This window comes from Diabrotica virgifera, chromosome 5 (genome assembly GCF_917563875.1).
Source record: "Diabrotica virgifera virgifera chromosome 5, PGI_DIABVI_V3a".
Lineage (NCBI taxonomy): Eukaryota > Metazoa > Arthropoda > Insecta > Coleoptera > Chrysomelidae > Diabrotica > Diabrotica virgifera.
The window spans coordinates 169,819,257-169,841,713 of record NC_065447.1 but is presented as its reverse complement, the minus strand read 5'-3'; the positions used below and the strand labels follow the sequence as shown (position 1 = coordinate 169,841,713).

The following is a 22,457-nucleotide window of genomic DNA, read 5'->3' as shown; positions in this document are numbered from 1 at the left end:
CCATAAGACCAGCTATGATGTACGGAACTGAATGTTGGGCAGTGAAAAAGAAAGAGGAACAGCGAATGCATGTGGCGGAAATGAGAATGCTTAGATGGATGAGTGGAGTGACAAAGAAGGATAAAATTAGAAATGAGTATATTAGGGGAAGTCTAGGTGTGGCACCAATTGATGCCAAAATGAGAGAGCATAGGTTAAGATGGTTTGGTCATGTTCAACGTCGAGACGTTAACCACCCAATACGAAGAATAACTGAAGTGCAGATTCCTGGAAGGAGTAGGAGAGGAAGACCAAAGAAGAGCTGGGGGGAGACGATAAGGCAGGACATGTTGGTAAAGGGGATTAACATTGATATGGCCCAAGATAGAATTGTGTGGAGAAATGCAATTAGGGAAGCCGACCCCGCATAGGGATAAGGCAAAGAGAATGATGATGATGATTCCTGAGGAATTGCCATTTTTTCATCTTACATTTTGTCCTGGCAAACATTTCTATCTACACAATGTAACCATCCATCATTTTTTTTTCGTTTCTTAATTAGCTGTAATTATACATAGGTATCCTCTTGATATAGTTGAAAAAGAAAAATTTTTGGGTCACCCATCTAATGACCTATCATTAAGTAATTTAATGCCACTTACCTATTCAGCTGAGTCACCACCGCTGGTGGAGCGATTCAATTCCCGGTTTAATAAGAGAAATGCATCGTTCTGTATTATATTTTATAGCAAGACCCAAGTTATATAAAGGGGAGAGATGTCGAGAGTGGTGGTATTGAATAAGTAAAAAGTTTAAAGGGACACGCTAGAAGAGTTACGGAAGAGACGTTGCCGAAATTAATTTCTCGATGAAAAACAGTAATTAGAAATAAAAAATCTCGTAAATTAGAGATTTAGGGAGTGGTCAACGAAGGTATGAAAACGTGTCTAAGTAATCACTAGAGGAAAATCGACCAATCGGACGAAAATAAAGTATTAATTTGAAAAATGCGGTTACGTCAAAATGTAGCATTCTTTTAGTCCTGTACACTTCGTCAATAGCCCTATCAAAGAACACACAATTTTCCGAAAACCTCCAAAGAAATAAAGGAAGAATGAAAATTTGAGAATATGTAGTTGAAATTGTCTATTATTATATAAGAAAAAGTTTACAGTTCTACATCCCCTCCATTTTCCAAAAATTGGGAAATATGGGGTGAAAAATATTTTCTCGGGGGTGACAAAAATATACATTCAAAATAATTCCGGAATTGGATAAAAATGACTTATTCTAAGTCACTTTTGTTCTATAGAGTTTTTTCACTAAGTGATACTTCACAATACTTTTCGAGATATTTGCGAGTATGTTCATTTTTACCAAAAAAAAAACATGTTTTTGGACGGTTTTTTGCAAATAACTCAAAAAGTAGGTATTTTATCGAAAAAAATGTTCCTAGCAAAAATATAGCTTATAAGAAATTAAAAAAATTAATGGTGTATGCATACGGTCTGTAGACCCAGTAGAAGCAGAGTTGTAGCTAATGAAAAGTAGGTTCTTATTCGTCAAATTCCAAATCGAATATTTCAACGTAAAATAACCAAAATATAACTTTTTTAAAGTGTTTAAAAAAGATGTAATTTTGTTTTTCAAAAAAACTTCTCAACATTAAAAGTAAGTGAACTACGCTCAAAATGTTGTTGGTCCCTTTTATTTTTTTGTTAAAAAAATCCCGAAAATCGCCCCCTAATTAGCATCCCAAATAAAATTAATCGTTACCGCTTCACAAGCTACTTAACTTATGTATTTTTTATATGATGTATGAGTTTCATTGGTTCACTGTGCATACTTTTGAAAAAAATTGGTTTTAAAATAAACTTTTTTTTTAAGTTTGAAAAAAATTCATTTCTTTTTTTCAAAATAACTTAATTATTAGTAATACCAAAAATCTCAATGAGTAATAAAATGTACTCCTTGCTTTTCTGAATATTTTGGATTTTTTGTTTGCTTGTTAGAAAAAAATTGGTTATGCTATGGCTATTCAAAATTGGCATAAACTCGTGATTAGTTACTCGTTCAAGCCATTTTAACTACAGCCTTTTCAAAAATAAGCACTTTGAACCGATGAAACTTACAGATCATATAAAAAGAATACATAAGAAAAGTAACTTGTGAAACGGTAACGATTAAATTTATTAGGGATGCTAAATAGAGGGTGATTTCGCGATTATTTTTACCAAAAAATAAAAGGAGCCAACAATATTTTGAGCGTAACTCACTTATTTTTAATGTTAGAAGTTTTTTTAAAAAAACAAAAATAAACAACTTTAAAAAAGTTGTAACAAGTTTTCCGAAAATTGCTCCGTTTTTTTGGTTATTTTACGTTGAAATATTCGATTTGGAATTTGACGAAGAAGAACCTACTTTTCATTAGCTACAACTTTGCTTATACTTGGTCTATGGACTTAATGCATACATCATTTTTTTTCACTTTTTTATATGCTATATTTTTGCTAAGAATATTTTTTCTCGATAAGATACTTACTTTTTTAGTTATTTGCCAAAAATCGTCCAAAATCATGTTTTTTTCTATTAAAAATGAACATATTCACTCGCAAATATCTCGAAAAGTATTGACTTAGGGAAAAAACTATATAGAACAAAAGTTGTTTAGAATCAGTCATTTTATCCAATTCCGGACTTACTTTGAATATATATATTTTTCACCCCCGAGAAGGGGTATTCTCCTCCATTTTTGTAAAATGGAGGTTAAATGGAGTGGTCGGAACAAAAATGTTTAATTCTGCGACCTTTTTTCGTTGTTTCGAAGTTGATAGGTTCGTTGAAAATGGTGGAGCGCACGAGGAAGGGGCATATTTCATGTAGAGGATCGCATGTCGTATCCATTGGAGCAGTTGCAGGGGCGCGGAGCGTGAGAAGTTCGCGAACATAGTGGATACCCACCGTCAGATCATTCCGAGATACTTAATCACTTTCGAGAATAATGAGATCCGATCCATTCATCGTCGGAGTTTCAATTGTTATTTTCTGGAATATTTACTGAAAGTCTTTCTTTCGAACACTAGTCTCTGGTCTCTTTTTTCGCTCCTGTAACTTATTAAATCAAACATTACAGAGGTTTTCAGGGACTTTCGCCGCTCGTTACTAATGTAATCTTTCATTCTGCATTTAAATTTTCAAAAATATGTATTAGTTTTCTCAGGATTCGAAAAAAATAAATGCCTTTAAAAAGCATTGGAGCCGACATTTTGCGCCTACGCCCTTAACTTATGTTTTACTACAAGTCTACAACATTTCTACTGATCTTAAGTTAATCGTAAGACGTGACAACGACGCATAAAAAGCGCGGGAACACTTCGAGTTTGTTTTCACCAGGTGCAACCCTACCGTGCAAGGTGTAAAACTCTTGATTATAAGCGCTAATATGAATATTTAGGGCGTTCGATAAGGATAGCGGATGTTATATAAGATGCATAGATAGGTACATAGTTATTTTTAACAACCGAAATTAGAAATTGCTCCTTAGTACTTTAGTATTTAATAACTAAGCAATTTTTTCTTAAGGGCCTAGGCACAAAATTTCGGCTCTACTGCTTGTTAAATGCTTTCATTTTTTCAAATGATGGGAAAACTAGTATTTTTGAAAATTTAAACGCAAAATGAAAGATTACATCATTACCGACGATAGAAAGTCCCTGAAAACTTCTATAATGTTTATTTTAATAAGTTACTAGAGTAAAAAAGAAGAAAATATTGAGTGTGATTTTTAATTTTATATATCTTAGTCAAAAGAAACTTTTTGTTTATTCTAAGGGACTTTCGGCCCTCGGTAATAATGTAATCTTTCATTCTGCGTTTAAATTTTTCAAAAATACTTATTATTTTTCTCATGATTCGAAAAAAATGGATTCATTTAAAAAGCATTGGAGCCGAAATTTTGCGCCTATGCCGTTAAATATGTAAGTAAATTATAAGCTTATAGAATATCCCAGTTTATGCAGAATTTTACTGTGTATTTATTATCTTCTTTAAGTACCATTCCTAGTCAAGGTCATTTTAACTCATCGGTTAAGGGCTTAGAACAATTGGATAGAACTGCAATCCAACAATTATCTTTCCAACACATCCTTGAAACGATGAGTGCATGATAATATGTAGAAACCTTAAATCTTTCCTTGCATAACCAACTATAACAGTTAGCAGTTATTTTCACTTGTCCCTTCTCGTAGAATTCACTTGTAAACTTGTAAAAGGTATTGTTTTAATACCTTTTTGTTTTTTTTTTAATTTTTGAAGTACTTCCTGGTTAGCTATTGTATCCTTCCAGAGCATTTTAAGGATCCTTGGGTATGCCCACATGTCGCTTGCCTCCTTTTTATTCAGACATTATTTAGTATTCACGCCTGTACACCATACAAAACCGAAAAAACAAGGACATTTAAACGTCATTAATTTCAGTTCCAAATTATCATACGTTTCAACTTCACAATATTTCTTTCATATTGTTAACTCTGCCCTTATACTGATTTCTCAAGTGTTCTTTTGACTAATATTTTTTCCTATGTACATAGTTGTAATTTTTGATGTTTTTTGTTATTTTGGATGTAAAGAGAACTGCCGGTAACTGGATAATGATAGCTCAAGATAGGGAGACGTGGAGAAACTTAGAGGAGGCGTATGTTCAGCAGTGGACGATAACGGCTATATAATGATGATAATGAGTTGTGATTTTAATTTTGTACTCGTTATTTACGTATAAGTAATTCATTTATTCACGTGTAAGTGGATGTTGTGCTTCATTGTTTTTATCATTATCATATCTTTGGTTTTCTCTGTACCTGTACCTATTTAGCAGCAGACCAAATGTCTAGTTTGTTAGGTCTGGATCCCGCGTATGAAAAAAAAGTTGATTAATAGCAAGCTGAAAATTTGTTAATAGTTTAAGGGTGTCTAGTCGGACAAACTTTGATATATAGGAACACTGGAACAGGGGAAGTTTTAATTGTGGAACAGGTTAAATATTTGGCACGGTCAAACCACGAAAACGTCACATGTATTTTGTCTGACAGAACTTCCAATTGATTTGTTACCCTTTCATTAAACTCTCATGCAAAAATCAGGCTGCTATTTATCACCAAATGGGAATTATAAGGAGTGGAACACGTAGAATATGTCAAATGACAGGAATTATGACAGGTGATAAATAGCAGTCTGATTTTTGCATGAGAGTTTAATGAAAGGGTAAGAGATCAATTGGAAGTTCTGTCGGACAAAAGTTGGATTGGAAGTTCTGTCGGACGTTTTCGTGGTCTGACCGTTCCAAATTTTTAACCTGTTCCACAATTAAAACTTCCCCTGTTCCAGTGTTCCCATATATCAAAGTTTGTCCGACTAGACACGCTTAAGCTATTAACAAATTTTCAGCTTGCTATTAATCAACTTTTTTTTCATACACGGGATCCAGTCCTATGTTTATAATATTTCAGACATAGGTCTGGATCCCGCGTATGAAAAAAAAGTTGATTAATAGCAAGCTGAAAATTTGTTAATAGCTTAAGGGTGTCTAGTCGGATAAACTTTGATATATGGGAACACTGGAACAGGGGCAGTTTTAATTGTGGAACAGGTTAATAATTTGGAACGGTCAGACCACGAAAACGGCACATTTATTTTATCCGACAGAATAGACTTAAACTCTCCGAACAGAGATTAAACTCTCATGCAAAAATCAGACTGCTATTTATCACCTGTCATAATTCCTGTCATTTGACATATTCTACATGGTCCACTCATTAAAACGCCCATTTGGTGATAAATAGCAGTCTGATTTTTGCATGAGAGTTTAATATCTGTTCGGAGAGTATAAGTCTGTTCTGTCGGGCAAAATACATGTGCCGCAGTGGTGTCATGGCAAAATTAGCAGTGCCGGAACGCACTGCTAATTTTTGTTTACAAAACCTAAATTCTCTATTTATTTTTTTTTTCTTTTCTTAACCAGTTCCGGAACGGCGTTCCCGCACCATGACACCACTGATGTGCCGTTTTCGTGGTCTGACCGTTCCAAATTTTTAACCTGTTCCACAATTAAAACTTCCCCTGTTCCAGTGTTCCCATATATCAAAGTTTGTCCGACTAGACACCCTTAAGCTATTAACAAATTTTCGGCTTGCTATTAATCAACTTTTTTTTCATACGCGGGATCCAGACCTAACAGTGTTTGTTCTCTAGTGGTCTTCGATATTTTCAGCAATAAGCGTGATATTATTAGCTTATCGGATATATTTTACGTTTCGCCCTCAAGGGCTTTCGTAATTATTTCTGTTCTTCCGAATATACATTGAACAATGCTAGTATCATTACACATTCCTGGATGGCAGTCTTCTCACTTTTCAGTATTCTCACATGAATTTATGATTATGGTTATTACCTTTTTTTAGATGTGGTACCATACCAGATTTGTCAATACTACTAAATAGTTCCATAATCATCTCTCCAATTATAGTTTTAATATCAGAGTCTGGACCTGGAGCTTTTCCAGTTTTCATTGCTTTAACTGTATATTCCGCCTCTTGTTATTGGTGGTCCTGCTCACAAATCTTGTCCACCTGTAAAGGACCAGCTAGATACATGCATTATTTAACTGCAGTAAACACAATATCCTTCCTAAACAATTACAAGCTGAGTAAAAGGACACATTGTAGTCATAGATATTACGTTTGAGCAAAATGGAGCAATTTTACAATATTAGTTGTTTCAATAAACGTAATTTTAACAAATTAATTGTGTGATGTCCTACATATTTTGTCTCTGCGACATTTCCGTAAACGCAACGTTGCATATAGCTCCTCCATTCCCGACCATGTGCGTTATTCGACGTCCACCTGTTCGGCCAGTTGCATAACTTTGATCCTGTAAGGATAAGGATAATACAGCACACAAATGACGTCAATGCAGGGACGGATTTTGTATTTTCAATAAATGCCGTTAAATTGTGTAAGTGGTGAAACAAATGCAGTTGATGTTTTAAGAAATTACTGTAGAAGTAAATTGAGGATGAAACATCTGTATGTTCCCTTCAACCAAGGTATTAGGTCTTCTGACATCAACCTAGTGTCAAAACGTTTATAATATTTAACACTGTAATTATGTAATTTAAGTTTATAATAAACACTGTTTATTTATGTAATTTAATCACACTTGTCCAAACATTAAAATTTTGGCAAATCAAGAAAAACTCCCCAGGCAACTGTTTTTTTTTCTAAAACTATCCAAATGTTATATGTAGTTTACTCCAAACATCTGAGATTTTTACACAACTGAATGTGTCAGATGGATAAAGAAACTACATATACTATTCTATAAGAAGAATTCTAAAGTCGAATTTGCGAAAAATGGACATGTGTTGTTTTTCAAGTAAACTCTTCAATTACTGTATGCATAGACGTTTTTCACTGATGATGGTCCGATAGGACTGAAAACCTTCTGCATTTATAAATCCATTTGGATATTTATAAAAAAGATTTTACATTAGAAGTGATTTCTTTATTGTAAGTGTTTAAACAATTTTTATTGTTTAAATCCCTCACATTAAAGTACATCTGATTTGTAATTAGTGACACATTATACAACAGCAACATTTACTGATGACAAAGATATTCTATCAGTTGCCGTAGAAATTAACGACATTCCGAGGAAAGTAAAGACTACAATAAATGATATCAATAATCAGACAAAAGCAGGTAATAGGACTTTGTAAGTCCTAGATTTTCACCCAACGTGACCGGAAGTTGATATTTAAATTATTCGTGTAACGTTTTGTCGATTGATATACGATTTCACTAATTTTGAGTTATTTTTGCCAAACTTTCGGTCATAAATTTTTAACCTGAAATAACGTCAAAATAGGAACTAAAGATTTAAGCTCGACTTTTCAATACAAGACTGGTATGAAACCAGAAGTATATATTATTTGTGCTCGTCTTGCTAAAGCGCGTCGAATAATATATCGCTTGTACTATTTCGGCGACTTTTAAGCAGTACTTCCGCTTGCAACTTTAAAACCAGAAGTCCGAGGTCAAATTTCTCACCTCTAATACCATCTTATAAGCTTTATAAGCTCTCATTCGACACCTCATTTATCATTCTATCCGTTTTAATGACGAGAGTTATATTCGCCGACAGACGGACGGACGGAAAGACAGGCATGAAGGCTAGAAGACAAAAAGGATAACAGGTTTTAAAATAAGTGTACATTATCTGCATATTGACCTTTTGCACCTGCTTAATTAATACCTCTACCTCTAACAGCTCTACCTCTTGACTATTAAAACAGGATATAGACTGCCGGACAATTTTTCACTAATAATAAAAATTCCATTATCTCCTTATTTATAGATCACTCATCAGCGGTAAAAAACTGTAAAACCGTGGAATTTTGAGAATCAACACCGATTCTAATGAAAATTTGGATTTAGGTAGTAATTATAACCTTTGTTAAAAGCTACCCTATGCCGAAGTGCGCTTTTGCCCTGGGGGTGAAAGCAACTCCATCTAGGGGATGAAATTTTGTTAATCAAAATAACTATGGTCATCGATAGAGTGACCAATTCTGAGTAAATTTTATTCCATAAAATTTTTTTTGCAAAATTGACACTTTGCAAGTTCTTTGCGATTGAAACTGCATTTTTCGTTGAAAAAACTCACGTTTTATAACCGTTTTTCATGAATAACTTATAAAATTTAATTTTATAGAAAAAATTATTCAGAACAAAATTGTGGCTAATAAAAAATACAGCGTCAGAAAAACCTAGGTAAACCCAATAACGACTGAGTTATTTCTCTTTAAAGGATGGTTATTTTCCTCTAAATGGAGAACCTTTAACCTCAAATAACTCGAATGTAGTGCAATTTTTTGGGAAAACTTCCTCTTTGAGACCTCTTTTAAAACTCATCAAAATACCTTTCAAACAAGCTCTGACAAAAGTTTTTTGCATAAGAACTGACTGACTTATAACGAAAATAAAGTCGCTCTCTGCTTTTTTCTTTTTGAAATGTAAAAATTAAACCCTCGTCGTTACAATCCTAATAGAAATAAATAGCTTCCCACTTGAAATTAACTTTATTTAATATTTGTTAAAATCCCTATACAGGGCTACATCATAAAACAAACAGAACTAGTTTTCAATTGGTTGACCGATCATCATCAGTGTTTCCTAAAATGTGTATCTTCTTCTTCTTCTTATGCAATCCACTAATGGATGTTCGCGATCACGTTTGACCATTTTTCTCTATCCCTTGCAGTATGTATTAGGTCTCCTATGTTTTTTAGTCCTGTCCATTGTTTGGCATTACGGAGCCATGACATTTTCTTCCTACCCACTCCCCTTCTTCCTTCGATCTTTCCTTCAATTAAGGTTTGCAGAAACTGATATCTTTCGTTTCTAATTATGTGTCCCAGGTATGCCGTTTTTCTCTGTTTAATTGTGCACATCAGTTGTCGCTCTGTACCAATTCTTCTCAGGATTTCTTCATTTGTTATTCTTGCGGTCCAGGGAACTTTAAGGATTCGTCGATAGATCCACATCTCAAATGCCTCTAGCACTCTAGCTTATTCATTGTGTTTATTTTTAGTCCATCCTTCCATGCCATATAGGAGCACCGACCATATATAGCATTTTGTGAATCTTAATCTTAGGTTCAGGTCAAAGTCAGAGTTCGTAAGGACGTTTCTGAATTTCATGAATGCACTTCTGGCTCTTTCTATCCGACATTTAATTTCCATATCCGACATCCAGTCTTCACATAGCCAGGTTCCCAGGTACTTAAACTTTCTTACGCGCTCTACATCTTGGTTGTTATACGCTAGTCTTGCATTTTGATGTTGACATAATTGACGGCTGATTATAAGGAACTTCGTCTTTTTTATGTTGATGCTAAGTCCCATGTTCTCGCTATGCTCTCCAATTTTATTAAGAAGGTTTTGGAGGTCTTCTATATTGTCTGCTATTAAGACCGAATCATCCGCATATCGTATATTATTGACCCAGGTACCATTCACTTTGATGCCGCTTTCGCATTCCTCAAGATACTTTCTGAATATAGATTGAACAGTAGTAGGGAGAGAATGCATCCCTGTCTTACACCTCTGAGAATTTTTTGAGCTTGCGTTGTTTCATTATCCACCTTGACGACAGCTGTTTGATTCCAGTAAAGAGCCTCTATGCAACGAATGTCTTTTTGATCTATGTCGAGTTGTTTTAGTATATGCACGAGTTTATGATGTACTCGATCGAAGGCTTTTTCATAATCTATAAAGCACATCATTACATCTTTCCTTTGATCGTAGCAGTTCTGAGCTAGCACTTGGGTTGCAACTAGTGCTTCCCTGGTACCCAGGCCTTTTCGAAATCCAAATTGTGAGCATCCAATAACCTTATCGCATTTTGTGGAGATTCTGTAGTGAAGAACTTTGAGGAATATTTTTAAAGAATGGCTCATCAGACTTATCAGTCGGTGCTCTTGACACTTTGTTGCGTTGTTCTTTTTTGGCAAAGGGATAAAGGTAGATACAAGCCATTGGATAGGGAATTTTCCTTTTTTATAGATTTGGTTGAAAAATCTTTGGAGTATGGTAATTCCCTCTTCATCTAACAATCTGAGTAACTCAACAGGAATTTTATCGGGTCCAACTGCTTTCCCGTCTTTCGAGGTATTTATTGCTCTAGTAATTTCTTCAATTGTGATCTCGGGACCAGATAGGTTGTTAATATCTATCACTTGTTCCTGAACGACTTCTATCTCAGGCCTCTGGTCTGCAAAGAGATTTTTAATGTATTTTTCCCATATGAGTTTCCTCTCTCTATCATCTTGTGCCATTTTTCCTTGTTCATTTTCTAAGTTAGAAAATTTCTTTTTTCTGTATATTCCAGCTACCTCCTTTAGTTTCTTATGTAGGTTGTGGTCATCATGTTGTTTTTGTAACTGTTCCATTTCCTCACACTGTTTCTTTAGCCACTTATTTTTTGCCGTTCTTATCTCTCTTCTTATGCGTTGTTGTTGTTCTTGATATTTGTCTCGGTTCCTTTGGTTATGTTTTCTTCTTTCTTCGAACATTTTCTTCTTTCTTCTCATAAATACAAAGAAAAATGTGTATAACCTGATAAAATGATGCAAAGTATTTAAAATTTTGACTATGATTTTAAAAAGTTAGGTTATACTCACTTGAATCAAACATGCTAACCACCAAAGTAAAAATATTAGGGTAAAAACCCTTTAAAATTAATCATACGTGCGTCGGTAATCCCACATTTCGAATGCCTCTACTTATTTCATTAATGTTGCGGTCATTGTCCACGCCTCCATTCCATATAGCAAAACCGGGAATACACATTTCTGAGGTCGAATTTTGACTTGATCGTTCTAAGTAGATGTACGAATCCACGCGTTCAAATCTTTGATTGTCTAATCATCCATTTGGCTTTTGTGATGTTTAGTTTGAGTCCGTATTTTGCACTTGTTTTTTGTATCTTACTCATTAGGAAACTCAGTTCCACCATGCATGCTACTCGCTAGAATGCTGTCATCAGCATACCTTATGTTATTAATTATTTCTCCATTTATCTTTATGCCTTCTGTGCTTTCCTCCAGCGCTGTCTTAAATACTTCTTCTGAATACATATTAAAGAGAATAGGAGACAAGATACTGCCCTGCCAGCTAAGAATGTCTTACAAATAGAAAATTAAAATATTCCGTCAAAATAGCTGATACAACTTGAGGCAAATCAACGAATAAAGATCGAAGTACTTACATGTCAGCAGAAATGAGCAGACAAAAAAAAACAAATTAAAAACAGATACAAAGTCGTCCGCAAATAGTTTATTTTCACGCACGTGCAATGAGCAATTTTGAAACTGTCAACTGTTGTACTCAGAAGGAATAATGTTGAATTAACCCTAGAATACGGGACCGTTTTTGCCAGACGTAAATACGGGACTATCGTAAATTTTACTACTCCATAGAAAAAAGCCTATATTTTTTACTTTGAATTTTTTATTCATTATATAGAAAGCAATTAAGATTCTTAGTATAAAAAATACATATTTGGGTATTTTTAGGAACATAAAACAAAAGACCCGAATAAATACAAAGAAATTCAGAGAAACATCAGAAATAAAATTCGAGAGGCAAAAGAGAAGTGGCTCTCCGACAGATGCAAAGAAATAGAAGACCTGGATAAAAAGTATGACAGCTTTAATTTACACAAAAAAATCAAAGAAATGACAGGTTCTAGAAAAAGCACAAGAACGAATACCCTTAAAAATGATAAAGGGGATATTATTACTGACGTGAAGGAGAGATTGTGTCAATGGACCAATTACATCCATCAACTCTTTAATGATGAAAGAGGAGAACTGTCATTAGAAATCACAGAGGATACCAGACCACCAATATTAAGAGACGAAGTCATCTATGCCATTAAAAACATGAAAGAGGGTAAAGCTACTGGACCAGATGATGTGCCCATCGAATTATTAAAACTTATTGATGAAGATGGTATTGATGTAATGGTTGAACTCTTTAATCTAATATATCAGACTGCCACAATCCCCAAACAATGGCTGCAATCGACCTTTATAGCAATTCCCAAAAAGTCAAGTGCAATAACCTGCTCGGATCACAGAACAATATATCTTTAATGAGTCACACACTTAAAACATTTTTGAAAATAATACACAGTAGAATTGTTAAAACTCTCGAATATGAAATCAGTGACACACAATTTGGCTTTAGAAATGGTATGAGCACACGAGATGCTTTGTTCGGCTTGAATGTGCTGACCCAGAGATGCATGGACATGAATCAGGATATGTACTTATGTTTTGTAGACTTTGAAAAGGCATTTGATAAACCAAATTACAAAAAACTCGAAGATGTGCCACAAGGTTATTTATTATTGTTAAAAAACATATAAAAGGACGCGTTTCGGCTTAACACAAGCCATCATCAGCTTAAATACAGGACAAAAAACAACTGACTGACCTACAATGTAAAAATATCCAACGTTATATATGATAATAAAGTAGATGGTGACAACGCCCACCTCAGTTTAGGAACTTACCAGAAAAAACAGGAAGGAGGAGGAATCAGCTAGTTTACATTATGAAATATATAGATGTACACATTTCTTCATTAATAATTAGCTATTAATAGCATTTTGTAATTATTGTATTGTAAAAACCTCAAGAACTTTCACTTGTAGAGGAACCATCATGTGAGCCGGTCAGGTGTAAAGACCTTCCGGTGGAAAGTCAAATTGCTGTCAATGATGACATAGAGTACTCAACAAAGAAGTGTCATTAATGGTGGTAAACTTGTAACTAGGAGACTGTTCGAACTAAGGAAAGAAAAGAAGAAGATAAACGTCAGAATTAATTTAAGTGGATTGAGCAGAGTGGAAAGGAAACTGAGACTGTATTAAAGTGTGGCAAAGATGGAAACGACCAGAGAATGTCTGTAATAATGTTGAATAGCAATAACTTTTATGTAAGTAACCACTGAGGCGGACGAGACCAAGTAAGGTTGGATAGAAGTAGGCCAGTCATTAAAAAGATTCAATCAGGGCAAAAAACATATTATGGTAGCACCAAATAAATTACAATAAGATAATACTCCAAATTAGGTATCACAGTCAGGAAGAAAAATAAATAAATAATATATATTACAATATCTGTTTAGGTAAAATGGTTTAAAAAACCGAAATAACACCCTGTACACTCAAAAGTGTTAAACTAAAAGAGTTTTTTTCTGGTAAGTTCCTAAACTGAGGTGGGCGTTGTCACCATCTACTTTATTCTCATATATAACGTTGGATATTTTTACATTGTAGGTCAGTCAGTTGTTTTTTGTCCTGTATTTAAGCTGATGATGGCTTGTGTTAAGCCGAAACGCGTCCTTTTATATGTTTTTTAACAATAATAAATAACCTTGTGGTACATCTTCGAGTTTTTTGTAATTTGGTTTACCTCGAGACCACATTTGAGTAAGTATGGATACTTCTCTTTATGCATTTGATAAAGTTCAACATAAAAAGCTTGTAGATATATTAAAAAGCAAAAATATTGACAGTCGTGACATGAAAATTATATCTAATATATATTGGAATCAAACTGCCAAGGTAAGAGTTGACAACCAGGACACCCAAGATATCAAAATACAGAGAGGAGTCCGTCAGGGTTGCGTGCTGTCTCCACTACTTTTCAATGTCTACAGTGAAGCGGTATTTCAAGAAGCGCTCTCAAATTCAATAGAAGGTATATCTATCAATGGAGAAGTTTTGAACAACTTACGTTTTGCAGATGATACAGTAATAATAACAGATAACAACAATGATTTACAGAACGTAATGCAACGCCTTAATGAACGCTGTCATGAGTACGGACTGAAGATGAATTTAAAGAAAACTAAATGCATGATCATAACTAAATCAGCGCACGTAAACATCCAATTAGCTATTGAAGATACTGTGATTGAGAGTTGGATAACTACAAATACTTAGGAACATGGATAACATCAAATGTAGACCAAACCAAAGAAATTAAGACACGTATTGAAATAGCACGTGCATCATTCATTAAACTTAAAAAGTTTCTTTGTTGTTGGGATATAAGGTTAGAACTACGCTTAAGGATTCTTCGATGTTACGTGTTCTCTACTCTTCTTTATGGCTTGGAAGCGTGGACGTTGAAACAAGTCCATTTGAATAAGTTGGCCGCCTTTGAATTTTGGTGTTACAGAAGAATCCTACGAATATCATGGATTCAAAGAATGTCGAACGTGGAGGTAACTAGAAGGATAGGAAATCAACCGGAAATAATACTAACTATCAAAAGACGAAAACTTGAGTACTTGGGACATGTGATGAGAGGGCAAAAATACTCATTATTACAGCTTATTATGCAAGGCAAAATCCGAGGAAAGCGAAATGTGGGAAGACAAAGAACATCCTGGCTTAAGAACTTACGGGAATGGTTCGAATGCAGTAGTGCAGAGATATTTAGAGCGGCAGTCAACAGGGTCCGCATTGCCATGATGATTTCCAACCTTCGATAGAAGATGGAACTTAAAGAAGAAGAAGGAACATAGGGTATAAATATCTCCTCGGTGTTCTCCGCATATTGGCTTCTTGCACTCCTTGCAATAGTTGGTCGTCATGCGCCTTTTTTTGCTTGGACAGTAATGACAAGTCTTCCTCTTCCTTTCCTGTGCTATATTCACATCATTTTCTTTAGTAATATTGAAGATAGCAGCTATGTCTTGGCGAATATTTCGACGTAAACTTGCAGTGTTGTATCTGGTTAGGTACTGGACTGTTACATTCCGCTTGGATAAGGCGAACAGGAGAAACAGACGAATTGTTTTCTGCATCAGTCTCGCTATCGGAGCCAGAGGATTCAGCTTCCAAATTGTCCTATTCCCAGTCACTACCACTATCTTCAAACGGGTCTGGATCACTCTCTTCCCCATTCATAATATGTGCCGCTTCCTCTTCCAGTTGTTTTGCGGACAAAAACTTTGTATTTGACATCCTAATAAGAAAAACGCAAATAGTATATTATGTAATGAGAACGAAAAACAATTTACCTTAATTTTTTGTTACTAAAACATCCAAAATCAAAATAAAAACAATAAGAACCAGCTGATTTCTTATATGACGTAAACACGGGACTTTCGTAAAAATTACGAACCAAGCGACGAAAAATGGTGTTAGATTTGGAAATTATCACAACCGTCTTCTAAACTATCAAACTCGATACTAATCAGGAAGCTAGTCAATTGGAGAAATCGTTAAAATAAACGAGGGTGTGCGAAAATGCTCAATGTATTATGAGCGTCGTCAAATTTACGAATGTCCCGTATTCTAGGGTTAATAACGCGGAAGGTATTTTTGGGTCTAACCGCCCCTGTGTATCATCGATTAATCGGGGCATCCGCGACCGTTGGCGGGACGGCACTCTAACCAAATTTCGAACCCTTCGCACTACTATGTTCGTTTATAGCAAGGGCCACTAGATGCAACAAACACGACATATAAACGTTCGTGACGCTTTAAATTTTCCGGTTATGTGTTATTTTTCATAGTAAAAATCGTTTTTGTGCGCGAGTTAAATACTAGGTTTTCATAGGGAATCATATTGTGCAAAAACTGCAATCGGGGGTTTAGTGAGTGCATCTGCTAGGGGAGTATTGTGCAGCGACGCTATTTTTCCGTTTTCCATTGTGGAATAATGAGTGACATGGAAATTATGGATTCGAGGATTTTGAAAATCATGATTCATAAGGTCTGCAACGAATTTGTGTTTATATTTCGTAATATTTGATAACTTGCTAGTGTTTTGTATGTCAGCTGTCAAATTTAAATGTTTTTCAATATTAGCCAATAAGAGGGAAATGGGTAAAAGGATACAAGTCCACTATGTAAACAATGATTCATAAATCAATTGTTTAACCATTTATAAAGTATATTGTTTCATAACTATTTAAAATTTTGTTTGAGTACTAAGAGTAACTTAGTTTTGCAATCTGCACAACTGCTAATTTTTTATATAAATTATTAAATAATGGATAACCTATAACAACTAACAACTAAAGATGGACGCTTCCATGATTTCCTGGATTTTATCTCTGTTATCATATGGCACTAGATACGTAGTAGTTACGTTTCAAATTTATTGTGTCCGTCTATTTTCTAATCCAATCTGTCCATATTAATTTTCAAATATTTTAGTAAACTGTTTCTGCCGGTTTCATAATTTATTTCATGGTGGTAGGATTGAAACGTCAATTATTCTGATGCTTAATCGACTTCTATATACTCTTTTCACTACAAAAACACGCTGACGTCAGTCAAGATTTCTGACGTCAGAGCATTGCCAAGACATTAGAATATGACTTTTCATCATGGCTAAGTTTCCTGTACAGTGATATGCTAGGTATCATTACTTGTCAGAGGTATTTTTCTTTGTATTTGTTTAATACTGTACAAATAATATACTTTTTCTCATAAACATCTTTCAGTGCGTCACAGTTTTTTGATTTCTTTCTAACGCATTAAATTGTATGTGACAGAAAAAACGCACGTCGGTGATTACATTTCGTCGGTGACATTTATAACATTTATTCTAGTTGTCAATAGATGGTGCTATAATCGAAAAAAAAACTATTTACGAATTATATTATATATTTACGAATATAATGTGTACAATTTATAAGACTATACAAATCAAAGAAAATACCATTTAATAAATGCAATAAACACAATTGATTTGTTTTTATGCCAAATTGCAAATAAAATGTGGCAACTGTCAGATTTAACTAAAATGTCATGTCACTAAAATGTATATTATATCTATAATTCTTTATTCTAATTAATGATGTCAACCGGTATTCATTAGTTGCGAAATATTAATTAGCAACAATATTATCATAGTGTATACAGGGTGTCCCGGAAAATAGTGCGTTCCTTTAAGGTATGGAGAGAATACACAATTTGGAACAAAAAAGTCCTATACCATTTTTTTCTAAAGTTAACCTTTTCCAAAAAAAAGTTAACATTGTTTTCCATATACCTGTATTTTAATGTTTGGAAATTTTAATAAACTGGCAACATCGTACGCACTACGGAATAATAACAGATAATAAAAACTCAGTTTGTGATTGTGATTAACAGTATTTAAAATAATCCAACCTAATAGTAGGTAATACTTATGTATTTACGATTTGTTTACTAAAATTATTTTCGTACTTCCGGGCCTAAAGTGACAACTTCACTCCCTTGTGACAGGTACTAAAGTGTCACATTTAATCCCTCCGGGATTAAATATTGACGAAACTCCCGGAACGATTAAATCACAAACAAACGAATTTAAGGGATATTTTATTGAAAAATATAATTAATTAGAATGGTAATTAACGTTAATATTCAAATTAATATTGTGACAGTTCGTCATATTGACCAGTCTTTCCTGGGTTAATGCAGCAGGTAACTGACGAGTAACAGATAGGTCCTTTTCATATTGAACTGGTGTTTGTTTCGAAGATCCTGCGGAAACAGGAAGCGAGAATGAGGACTGTGGCATAACTATAGTGGACGAATCGGCGACTTGACCAAATATTTTATCTGAAATTTTTTGTTTATTTTTAATAGACGATTCAATATATCCCTCGGCCACGTTGGAGGATTTCCATCCTCCATGTCTCTTCAGCACGTCTATTGTTGCTCCCGAATCAGCTAACAAAGACGCAGATGTGCGTCTAAAACAATGTCCCGTATAAGACGTCGCATTTTCTAATTTCAAGAAAGCTGCTATTTGCCGTGGAATTGTACCAAACATGTTTTTTCCTACTACTCGCGTAGTACATTCTTTGTTGATGTATTGAACAAAAAATTTTGAATGAGTTGTCCCTGTCTTTCGCAATGCCACATATTTCCGAAATATCGCCACAAAACTGATGGCACTGTTTTCTGAATTTTTGATCACAAAATTTCGGTCAATTTTATTTTTGGTGTTTCTAATCGCAATTAGGAAGGAATCGCCCAAATCTCTCACATCGTCGATTTCTAAATCAACCAACTCTTTTCCACGACAAGCTCCCGCAACGCCCAAAATAAGTGCAACCTACAAAAAAATTGATTTCTTAAAATTTCTGAATATAAACAAATTTCCAAATTTACCTTAAGCATTAAATATTTATCATCCGGAGCCTCCCGTAAGAACTGATCTACCTGCTCAGACGTGAGAATTCTTGACTTCTTTGGCTTAAATCCCTCATTTCTTCTCTTCAAAAAAGCTAATAATTTTGGAAATTTACTTATATCAATATCTTCTCTAATGTTAATAACCGATTTCAGCATTGAGTAATGTGCCCAGAGAGTTGAGGCACAAACCGCTTTTGATTTATCATCGAAGTAGACTAACAGCGCATTTTCAGTAGGTTGTCTCACATTTTTTAAGCGGCACCACTTTTTAAAAGCATCGTACTGCTGCTCGTATAGTTTTCTAGATTTCGGTGGTAACAATTCTTCACCTACTTCGGCTGCTCTTTTATCAATATCAGATACACCTTCTTCACTCATGATACCAATAATTATCAATAACAATGTTTCTTTACAATGACACTAGTAATGACAATGTTTCTAAATTATAACTGTCACAACGCAATGTTACTATGGTAACTTATTTTAAAGACAGTTTATTAAATGAGTTGAAGAGAGAAAAAACTGATTGAAATTATTGAAATAATTAATAAAATCATACCGGAAGTACGAAAAGTATCGTATATACCTTGCGACTGAAGTACATTTAATCCTTCAGGTAAATTATGGCCCTCCCTGCGGTCGGGCCATAAACTTTACCTTCAGGATTAAATGTACTACTTCAGTCCCGCGGTATATAATGTACTATTTCTTTTGAAATGTAGTGAAATACCTGTTGCATAATTTTAAACGAATTACACATCTTTTAACTGAACTAGTATTATGTACCTATTTAGTAAGGTTTAAATGGGTTGAATGCTGAGTATTGCTGAGGGCTTTAACTGAATTACATAGTTTTAATAGTTTACAGTGGAACTTAAATACACTAGATAATGTCTCAGTAATTTGTTTACTTGTGAACTGAAATAACTAAGTTGTACTTACTTGAAAATAATTATTATACCGAATAGATGTTTCAAGTAACCTTTCACAAACACCATTCATAGGTAATAACATAATAGGTAATACACTCACTATTCGAAAACATTTTCGGCATTGACACTAAACAGGATTCTTTAAAACTATCTGTACTAGCTATGTATCTTCTATCTATTTACATGGGACTGTCTATGCTTAAATTTGCGTACCGCACATAGTTGTCAGATTTAAATTTACAGACCAAAATACATTTTAATTTTCTGGTCAAACGGTTGCCTTTAGAAAAAAATGTTATAAGAGTTTTTTGTTCTACATGGTGCCTTCTACCTATACCTTTAAGGAACGCACTATTTTTCGGGACACCCTGTATATAAGTAATTAATAAAATAGATCATTTAACATTTAAGCGTTGACTGATAAATTATACTGGTTTAAGGCTAAAAATGACAGATGCATGTACTGAATAGTATTTAATATGAATAAAATATTTTTTTTTATTTTTTTTTATTACATATTTAATTTACAATCTGCTTCATCGAAGCTATAAGTAAATAGTTTGAATGTTAAATACATAAGGGAGAAGCTGCCCTGTGGCAACCCTCCTATTATAATTTTTACATTATATCATAATATATTTATTTAATTTATTAAATCTGTTGGCCATAGTTTCTTCAGTCGTCTTGCGAATTCGGGAGAAGTGTTTAGCAGTCTTGCTTTATCATTTGGATGACTTCTCAGTCCATCAAGGTAGCTCTTTGTGATCCTTTGAATTTCTTCCTCTACCAAAGGTGTAGCTGAGTCCTCGTGTAGGGTTTTATTGCTTACATACCAGGGTGCGTTGAATATCATCAACAATATTTTTGATTGGACTCTTTGTATTATCTTGATATTTGATGGCTTTGAGCAACCCCAGAGTTGAACACTATGGGTCCAAATTGGTTTTATCATAGAATAAAATACAAGAATAAAAATTATTTTTATTTCAATAACTACACTTTAGTATTTTTTTATTATTTTTTTAATTTATACTGACGATTTATGTAATTTTAGTAAACTTTATTTGTTATTGTTTTGTTTTTTGACTTTTTAAAAGCTTTGTCTATAAAATTGTACAATTTTCAACGACAATATAGCATATTTCTATTCTGTGAAAAGTCATATTCTAAGGTTTTGACAATGCTCTGACATCAGAAATCTTGACTGACATAAGCATGGGTTTGTAGTAAAAAGGGGAAAAAATATTATATTACCTTACATTTAATCTCACAGGCGTTCATTTTTCAATAAAATTTTGCATTTCGTGCAAAATAGTATTTAAAATTTGGGAATAGTTTTTGGATTTTATGTGGTTTGTAAAATTAATGTTATACCTAGGAATTATTTTAAAAGCTAATATCAAATTTAGACAGTTCTCAGGTTAATCATCTTTTGATGCTTATCATCATCATTCTCTTTGCCTTATCCCTATGCGGGGTCGGCTTCCCCAATTGCATTTCTCCACACAATTCTATCTTGGGTCATATCAATGTTAATCCCCTTTACCAACATGTCCTGCCTTATCGTCTCCCCCAGGTCTTCTTTGGTCTTCCTCTCCTACTCCTTCCAGGAATCTGCACTTCAGCTATTCTTCGTATTGGGTGATTAAAGTCTCGACGTTGAACATGACCAAACCATCTTAACATTGCTCTCTCATTTTGGCATCAATTGGTGCCACACCTAGACTTCCCCTAATATACTCATTTCTAATTTTATCCTTCTTTGTCACTCCACTCATCCATCTAAGCATTCTCATTTCCGCCACATGCATTCGTTGTTACTCTTTCTTTTTCACTGCCGAACATTCAGTTCCGTACATCATAGCCGGTCTTATGGCTGTTTTATAGAATTTTCCCTTCAGCTTCATTGGAATTTTTCTGTCACACAACACACCACTCCCTTCTTTCCACTTCATCCATCCAGCCCTAATTCTACTGCATGCATCTCCATCTATTTCTCCATTACTCTGTAATACCGATCCCAGGTACTTAAAACTATTGCTTTTCACAATCATTTCACCATCCAAAGATACCATTTTATTTGGTAATTCCATCTTTAAATGAACATTCCAAATACTCTGTTTTGTTCTACTAAGTTTTAAACCTTTTTCCTCCAGAGTCTGTCTCCACTGTTCCAGTTTTTGTTCTAAGTATCTTTCACTATTTCCTATTAACACTACATCATCAGCATACGTTAGGCGCCATGGAATGCTACCCTGTAGTTTCGCTGTTATTTGGTCCAAAACTAATGAGAATAAATAAGGACTAAGCACCGAGCCTTGGTGCAATCCTACTTTCACCTGAAATTTATCGGCCTCTCCCACACCTGTCCTAACACTAGTCATTACCTCCTCATACATATCTCTCACAATCTTTACATATTTGCCAGGGACTCCTTTCTTATTGAGTGCCCACCACAGAATCTCTCGAGGAACTCTTATCATATGCTTTCTCAAGATCAGTGAATACCATATGAGCGTTGGTCTCTTTATTCCTGTATTTTTCCATCAGTTGCCTTACAATGAAAATTGCATCTGTTGCTGATCTGCCCTGCATAAAGCCAAATTGATTATCGGATATTTCGGTTTGAAGCTTATGTTGAGCTTTTAACTTATTTTTTGGAGTCATTTTGAAGACTCGATTTTGATAGAGTTTCAATGTGCTATTTCCCAATTTGTGTCACGGAGTAGTAATTCTACCAACACTAATGACTTTTAAGTTGAAGAGATCTTGT

General features: G+C 34.3%; 1 protein-coding gene across 2 annotated transcripts in view; it reads left to right on the top strand.

Annotated features, from left to right (window-relative positions):
* The window catches only part of LOC114330654 (histone-lysine N-methyltransferase ash1), a 337,142-nt gene that overhangs the window by 217,116 nt on the left and 97,569 nt on the right, over positions 1–22,457 (top strand). The window lies entirely within an intron of this gene.